This window comes from Ranitomeya variabilis, chromosome 2 (genome assembly GCF_051348905.1).
Source record: "Ranitomeya variabilis isolate aRanVar5 chromosome 2, aRanVar5.hap1, whole genome shotgun sequence".
In the NCBI taxonomy this organism is placed as follows: domain Eukaryota; kingdom Metazoa; phylum Chordata; class Amphibia; order Anura; family Dendrobatidae; genus Ranitomeya; species Ranitomeya variabilis.
Window position 1 is genome coordinate 429,561,372 of NC_135233.1, and position 9,363 is coordinate 429,570,734.

The 9,363-nt window shown below is 46.0% G+C and overlaps 1 protein-coding gene across 2 annotated transcripts in view; it reads left to right on the forward strand.

Moving 5' to 3' along the window:
* The window catches only part of ANO1 (anoctamin 1), a 202,908-nt gene that overhangs the window by 55,966 nt on the left and 137,579 nt on the right, over positions 1 to 9,363 (forward strand). The gene's annotated exons all lie outside the window — the stretch shown is intronic.

The following is a 9,363-nucleotide window of genomic DNA, read 5'->3' on the forward strand; positions in this document are numbered from 1 at the left end:
GATAAACACTCACTAGATTGCAGCAGTCTGGAGGTCATTCTAATTGTGGTACTGAGCAATGCAGCTGCGAATTCAGCTCTGAAGTGAGATAAAACAATTACTAGAAAGCAGCAGCTGAAGTTTGTGGGACCTTTCTCTTTCGGAGGCTGGGGTCACACAGCCATTGATTCGCTCATACAAGAGAATCGGGACAATTATGTTAATGATGCTCGGCTCAAACTCTGTCAGCATTTGATCCAAGTGTCACCTTAGTGTGACCCAATTCTCTTGTATGAGAAGACAGAACTTAATTTCTCCATTTTCTCTGTCCATAGATGTCGGACTGCACTCGGATGACATCCAATTGCAGCCTGATGTTTCACACGTACCCATAGACTTGTATGGGTGCATGCAATCGGATTGTCGAATGCACTCGCAGGACGCTGTGATTGTTTTCTTCAGTTCTTCAGTTCCTCTTTATCAGTATTCTGCCAGCACTATAGTAACTGGAACTGAACTTACTACAGTATTTGTCACTTGTCAGCATGCATTGGTCTGGTCATTGTCCAATGGTCTCATTTGCATGGTTTGGTCTGTATGCATTTTGATAGGCAAATAAAAAAAGAGCAGTGAGACAATGCTCCCCACTTTCTGTAGACAAAGACCTTGAACCTTGCAACAAACATTACACTATGAATGATGGTGGCCAAATGCACCAAAAAAACGCATCAATAGAGGCCACAACTGGCCCTCAGGAGGTCGCTGCACCTAGATGCCACCCCTTCCATTTTTCTAGCCAACAGTGAGTGTTGTACTTACCTACCAACCATCATCAAATCTGACTAAGTTTATACATATGTACCACAAAATAAGAGTTCTTGGGTAGATATGGTGAGGGTCTTAAATCTTGGGTTACCCCGCACAACATCCCTCAGACTTGTTTTGGTGCATATACCAGTGTAATGTGTACAGGAACTTGTCCTGATTCTCATGCTCGGAAACTTGACATGCAATCTCTTTTTGAGTGGGCAGTTCCTCTTTATCAGTATGCTGCCAGCACTATAGTAACTGGACCTGAACTTACTACAGTATTTGTCACTTGTCAGCATGCATTGGTCTCGTCATTGTCCAATGGTCTCATTTGCACGGTTTAGACTGTATGCATTTTGATAGGCAAATAAAAAAAGAGCAGTGAGACAACGCTCCCCACTTTCTGTAGACAAAGACCTGCCATCACTGGCTGTAGCAAAAGAAAATGCCCTCACTTCCTGAAGAAACGAAAATGCCTCACTTCCAACACAAAGACCCGCCCCCATTTCCTGTAGAAGCAATGACCCAACACCACATCCTCTAGATACAAATACCTGACCCCACTTCTTGCAGAAAGAAAGAAACCCCACTTCCTCTAAAAACGATAAAGACCCGTGCCCACTCAAAGTAGAAACAAAGATCCACCTTTACCTCATGCAGAGACAAAGATCCATGATGCATTATGCCAGACCGTGAAAAATCGGACATCCCATTTTTTCCACGGACTCATAGAAATGAATAGACAAGTCCACCCAATTCTCGAGGCAAATCGTGCAAGCTGCAATTTATTTCTTCGGACCATCCGGACATGTGCACATAGAATAATATGGATATGACTGAAGGCTGTGAAAACCATGGATAGCTCTTCTGCACCTCTGCAATAGGCAGCTGTAATCTGATCTCTCAGTGAGCTGGAAATCAATCTTGTCTTTAGTAAAATGGAGTTTACCAGTTTTTCAGAGTCAATAATGAGTACAGGAGGCAGAGGAGAAGAAGTGGCTTATGATTGGGGAAATTAGCTTGTATAACCATAAATTATATATTACAAAGTTACTTATATTTGCTCGTACCACTGATTCATGCAAAGTCTGCTGAAATGACAGCGACCATTGAAATCCTTTAAATTGACAGGTCCAGTTGTCTACAAGCATTTACATTACTTTATTTTACTCCCTACGACCCGGTACATTGCAGCATGTCCACTTTCTACGTGACCAATGTGTTACCGCTTAGCAGGACATTTGCGATTATAGATTTCTTCAGAAAGCAGAGAGGAACATAAAGTTTCCTAGTGTGGAGATCATTTTATTAGGGGGTTTTGGTAGAGAGGTATGAAGATTAGGGTAAGTCAGTGATAGACTTGCAGGGGCAGGTGCTGGGCACTTTGTCTTTGTCCCACCCTGGGAGGTTAATAGTCAAGTTTCTTCATCTGCATCTCAGCTGTCAGAAATGTAAAATGATCAAAGCGCAAAGTCTTCGAGGCGGAGATCGGTAACTCAGAGCAAGTGCAATATTACATAGTGGATAAAGTAGCAATGCCTGAGGGAAACAAAGCAGTGTAAAGGCTGAAATGGGGGATTCAGCTACAAGGGGCATTGCCTGCATACAAATTCTTTGAAATCGCAATGGGCATGAAAATCATTGATATGGAGCACGGTGGATGCTCTGTTCAGAGGGTAGTGAATATGAGAAGAAGCCAGACACATCCGATCATCTCTGTGTCCTCCTCTTTGATCGTGTGCCATGATACCCCGGGCTGGGTCTACTAAAATCCCCGCCAATGTGCATCCTTTTGCCACATAACATGTTCAATTTTAATAGAGTATAGAGATATCAGAGGTCACCGATCACTTGAACCTTGCAACAAACATTACACTATGAATGATGGTGGCCAAATGCACCAAAAAAACACATCAATAGAGGCCACAACTGGCCCTCAGGAGGTCGCTGCACCTAGATGCCACCCCTTCCATTTTTCTAGCCAACAGTGAGTGTTGTACTTACCTACCAACCATCATCAAATCTGACTAAGTTTATACATATGTACCACAAAATAAGAGTTCTTGGGTAGATATGGTGAGGGTCTTAAATCTTGGGTTACCCCGCACAACATCCCTCAGACTTGTTTTAGTGCATATACCAGTGTAATGTGTACAGGAACTTGTCCTGATTCTCATGCTCGGAAACTTGACATGCAATCTCTTTTTGAGTGGGCAGTTCCTCTTTATCAGTATGCTGCCAGCACTATAGTAACTGGACCTGAACTTACTACAGTATTTGTCACTTGTCAGCATGCATTGGTCTCGTCATTGTCCAATGGTCTCATTTGCACGGTTTAGACTGTATGCATTTTGATAGGCAAATAAAAAAAGAGCAGTGAGACAACGCTCCCCACTTTCTGTAGAGAAAGACCTGCCATCACTGGCTGTAGCAAAAGAAAATGCCCTCACTTCCTGAAGAAACGAAGATGCCTCACTTCCAACACAAAGACCCGCCCCCATTTCCTGTAGAAGCAATGACCCAACACCACATCCTCTAGATACAAATACCTGACCCCACTTCTTGCAGAAAGAAAGAAACCCCACTTCCTCTAAAAACGATAAAGACCCGTGCCCACTCAAAGTAGAAACAAAGATCCACCTTTACTTCATGCAGAGAGACAAAGATCCACCCCACTTCCTGTAGATACAGACCCACCCCCACTTCCTGTAGAGACAAAGTCCCACCCCCACTTCCTGTAGAGATACAGACCCACTTCCTGTAGAGACAAAGACCCACCCCCACTTCCTGTAGAGAAAAAGACCCACCCCCACTATCTGTAACGAGACAAAGACCCACCCCCACTTCCTGTAACGAGACAAAGACCTGTCCTCAACTTCCTGCAGAGAAACAAAGACCCACCCCACTTCCTGTAGAGACAGACCCGACCCCATTTCCTGTAGAGACAAATATCCACCCCCACTTCTTTTTGTGACATAGATCCACCTCCACTTCCTGTAGAAACAGAAATACACCCTCACTTTCTGTAGAAACATAGATCTGCCCCACTTTCTGTAGAAAACATAAACCACCCCACCTGTAGAGACCTGCCCCCCCTTCCTGTAGAATCATAGACCCACTTCCTGTAGAGACAGACCCGCCCCCACTTCCTGCAGAAACAGATCCGGCCCACTACATATAGCGACAGACACGCCCCTACTTCCTGTAATCCTTGGCATCTCTACTGATAGACACATTACACTTGACAACAGGCAGTGACTAGCAAGTTAGAGAGAAAGGAGACATTTAGTAGCTGGAATTTTGGACACATTTTTTGGGGTGGGAAATACAACAGAATAATAAATAAAGTGATTTGCAGATTGTCTACCACATTATCATATGAAATTAAAAGGTTTAGTGGCATCGAGACCAAATAAAATGCTACGGATCGGATTTTAAATGTTAGGATGCTGGCCTGGTGTTTGGTTCCCAATAAATGGCCACGCTTGTTACCCTTGTCAAGCTAATTTTATCCTGATGCCTTCAAATATTTTAGGCTATTTCAGGACAATTACTGCTCTACTTATACATGGGTCAATGAAAACTTCTCCCCCTTATACCGTCACCAAGTGGTTCTAAGTATCACCAAACAACTGCTGCTGTGAGCGGAATCCCCTTGCACAACAGGAAGTGTCCACGTGTACGCGAACCCAATCGTCCAATCTGTTGCTATTTATACTGTTATCTTCTATGGGAAAATGGCTATGAATCAAATCCATAAATCAATCTGGAATGGACATCCTATTGGGGCCTCTTTGTGGCCAGACCGGAATGTATTTGTCCCTTTACTAATAAGCAAAGATAATGGTCTTTTATTCTAGTTTCCAGTGGGACAATGTTGCAAAATCCACCAGTGTAACATGAATACAGCAGGACTATGAGTATGACAGAGGGTTTATGGTGGTAGAAGTAACAGTAATGAAAACATCTGCAAACTCTCCAGTAATCCGAGGTCAAACATAGGTAGAGGGTTTCTCACCCTATGGCACATATAGGCAAGAGACACTACAGTGCCCCCATAAGAGTAAAGTACATTCTTCCCATAGTCGTAGATACAGAAGTTTGATGTCACTATTTAGCCAACAGGAAAAGAGATAAGTGATCATTAAGTGTCCCACCACGGAGATTCTCACTGTTCACAAGAACCCAGTTTGGATGGATTTGGAGGATGCTCAGGTACACTGCCGCTTTATTTACAGGCTGATGAGACGGCTGACTTATTGGCTTGAAGCGCAATGTACATGCTCGACTACATCTCCAATCAAAGAAATTTGGATCCCTGGCCATTCTCTGACTTGTAATTATAGTGCTTTGGAACAAAGCACTATACTGTTATTCCATCGTCGTAAACTTCTTATTATTATTATTAGGCTTTTTTCCACAATTAATGCGGCCCGAACCGTAGAACGCACAGACTCCAGTGAGGTGTCATTTCGAAGCCAGCGTCCACGAGAGGTGTGCTAAGTTAATTTCATGTCGATCGGATTTGTAGTTTTGGCGCAATTTGCATTTGAAAATTGTTTTCCCCTCATTGGAAAGCATTGTTTCAATGCATTTCAATAGGGAAATTTTCCCATACGTTTATAATGGGCTGGTTTCTGAGGCAATTTCTAAAAATAACTGCCACCTGGCTGGTTAGCTCATTGATATGCGCAGTCAGACACAGTTACTATGCCAACGCCTACCAACTCTACATCAGCCCACCACAGGTCACAGTTTTGTCAGATAATATCAGCTCTTAAAGTGACAGCACAGCACAATTCCAAAGCACTATCTGTATTCTTATTATTATTACTAGATGGTGGCCCGATTCTAACTCATCGGGTATTCTAGAATATGCATGTCCACGTAGTATATTGCACAGCCGTGTAGTATACAGCGCAGAGCCGCGCAGTATACAGCGCGGAGCCGCGCAGTATACAGCGCGGAGCCGCGCAGCATACAGCGCGGAGCCGCCCAGTATACAGCGCAGAGCCGCATAGCATACAGCGCAGAGCCGCCCAGTATACAGTGCAGAGCGGTGCAGCATACAGCGCGGAGCCGAGCAGCATACAGCGCGGAGCCGCGCAATATACAGCGCAGAGCCGCACAGCATACAGCGCAGAGCCGCGCAGCATACAGCGCAGAGCCGCGCAGTATACAGCGCAGAGCCGCCCAGTATACAGCGCAGAGCCGCGCAGTATACAGCGCAGAGCCGCGCAGCATACAGCGCAGAGAAGCGCAGAACCGCGCAGCATACAGCGCAGAGAAGCGCAGTATACAGCGCAGAGCGGCGCAGCATACAGCGCAGAGAAGCGCAGCATACAGCGCAGAGCGGCGCAGCATACAGCGCAGAGCGGCGCAGCATACAGCGCAGAGCCGCGCATTATACAGCGCAGAGCCGCGCAGTATACAGCGCAGAGCCGCGCAGTATACAGCGCAGAATACAGCGCAGAGCCGCGCAGCATACAGCGCAGAGCCGCGCAGCATACAGCGCAGAGCCGCGCAGCATACAGCGCAGAGCCGCGCAGCATACAGCGCAGAGCCGCCCAGTATACAGCGCAGAGCCGCGCAGCATACAGCGCAGAGCCGCGCAGCATACAGCGCAGAGCCACGCAGTATACAGCGCAGAGCCGCGCAGTATACAGCGCAGAGCCGCGCAGTATACAGCGCAGAGCCGCGCAGCATACAGCGCAGAGCCACGCAGTATACAGCGCAGAGCCACCCAGTATACAGCGCAGAGCCACGTAGTATACAGCGCAGAGCCACGTAGTTATACTGCCCAGTCACGTAGTATATTGTCCAGTCACATAGTATACTGCATATCCCTGTTTAAAAAAAAAAAGAATTAAAATAAAAAATAGTTACATACTCACCTCCTGGAGCGGCCGGTACCTGATGCTTGTTGCACCTCCTAGAGCGGCCGGTACACGATGCTTGTTGCACCTCCTGGAGCGGCCGGTACCCGATGTTTGTTGCTCGCTCCGGTCCCAAGAGTGCATTGCGGTCTCATGAGATGATGACGTAGCGGTGTCATGAGACCACACGTCATCATCTCGCGAGACCGCAATGCATGCAGCGGTGACCGGGGCGTCGCGCGGAGCGGGAAAGGCCGGTTCCTGATCCGGAGGGTCCACCGGAGGATGAGTATGTAACTATTTTTTATTTTTTAAATTATTTTTAACATTAGATATTTTTACTATTCATGCTGCATAAGCAGCATCAATAGTAAAAAGGTGGTCACACAGGGTTAATAGCAGCGTTAACTGAGTGTGTTACACCGCGGTCAACGCTGCCATTAACCCTGTGTGAGCGCTGACCGGGGGGGAGTATGCGGGCGCCGGGCAGTGAGTGCGGGGAGTAAGGAGCAGCCATTTTCTTCCGTACTGTGCGCGTCGCTGATTGGTCGCGGCAGCTATGACAGGCAGCTGCCGAGACCAATCAGCGAACGAATAACGGTGACAGAAAGACGGAAGTGCCCTTAGACACTTATATAGTAGATTACCCCGCTCACCAATTCGGACCCCGAGTGGCCCCACCTACCAAATCGGACCCCGAGTGGCCCCACCCACCAAATCGGACCCTGAGGTGCCCCGCCCACCAAATCGGTCCCTGAGGTGCCCCGCCCACCGAATCGGACCCAGAGTGACCGCGCCCACAGAATCGGACCAAAAGTGACCCCGCCAACCGAATCGGACCTAGATTTACCCCTCCCACAAAATCAGACCCAGATTGACCCAACCCACCAAATCGGACCGCCTGAGGGGCACCCAAGTGTGAAAGTCTTGCAGGGGCAGCCCGTGCACCATTCCAAAGCACTATCTGTAGTTCCTTCAGGAAATACCCATCTAGTTTGCATTACTCACCAGTTTTCCCCCTACAGTCGCTTTCTATAATTTTTAGTTGTCTCTGAGCTAGTGGGTGGAAAAGAGCTGCTATGTCGTCTCCCATACACAGCACATGCAGGCATGAAGGATTCCTCAAAAGGAGAGCTTTACTCTATATAGCAAATGTTCAAAAGCAACAACAGCATGGAGGACATTATACAGCAGTATCCATTGTGATTGATAGGCTTCCCCAATGGTTGGCTCCTCAGTGATCAAACATTTATCAACTATCTTATGGGAAGATCTGAGCCTAGATTTGGCAAGAAGCAAAAACGTGCCAACCTTACCATAACTACAGTGTCCTAACCATCTTTATAAAAGTTTCCTTAGGGATTCCCATGCCATTTACAGGTGTTGCTCTGTCTCACCAAAATGCCAGTGGATCCACTGGTGGGTTAAAGTGAGTCACTGCAGACATAGTGCCTCCAATTTAATAGCAGGACTCAGCCTCGAAATGACCAATGGGGTTCAGAAAAAGTGCATCATTATCATTATTATTTATGATGCTTTGCTTATATAGTGCTATCCTATTCCCCAGCACTTTATAGATTTTGTCATGTCTGTCCCCATCGGGGCTCACAATCTACATTCCATATTAGTCTTTGGAGTGTGGGAGGAAACCGGAGACCCCGGAGAAAACCCACGAGAACACGGGGAAAACATACAAACTTCTTCTAGATGTTGTCCTTGGTGCATTAGGGGTGAGTAGTCACACCAGACATGTGAACTGTCCTGGCTGAAGGACAGAAATCACATCGCACAAGACTCATGACCACCACAAATCTTAGTATTAATTTACAGCCACATTATTCCATAGCACCATTATTAGGTGACATTCTGCTCAGATGTATGTTGGTGTTATTTGTCTGGCGGTATTCACGTTGTGCGTCTCTGCTGCTTGTACACCAGATGATATTTCCAGCGTGTGGATAGCAGCATTGTGTAGTAGCACAAGTGGGAAGTATTATTTGGCGGATGCGTGTCTATGAGTGCATGATCCAATTACAACCTTTGCATGGATACAACAAACACATCATGCCATGGATTCCGTGGAAAACCTTACATTTCAGGATATCACCACACCCTGTAAGTGATTCATATCCCATAATAAAAATACTTTATATCCAGGATATAAAACAACCAAGAAATACAATATTTGTCTTCTGCAGTGAAGTTTGCAGAGTGGGGGATTGCTGCAGCGTTTGTACGATGGCTGCAGGGGATAGAAGTCTGATTACTTTCAGGGTGTAGCCATTGTCTGGCATTCGTCGTAGGCTCAAGTCTCTTGGCAGCATATCTATACTTAAAGCATTGTTCAATGCAAGAACAGCTGGTACCACATTCTCACATTAAATAGAAAATATTATTATTCTACTAGTGCAGATGAAAGGTATCAAGTTGCCAATCAGATTGTTGCTTAAAGGGAATGTCCATCATCGGAAAGAAAAAATTTGCTTTCACAGCATATATTTTGGCAACAGCACCACTCTTCTCCATAGGCTGTGTCTGGTATTGCAGCTCCAGGATACGCCCCCCTCTTAAATGTATATAAATATAATCTTCATAGCCAAGTGGGCCTGCTCAGTAACTATTCTCTTTATGAAACTTCTTGAGGACTTTGCCCACTAAAAACGTCATGAAGGCTAAAAAAAAAAAAAATGTATATACA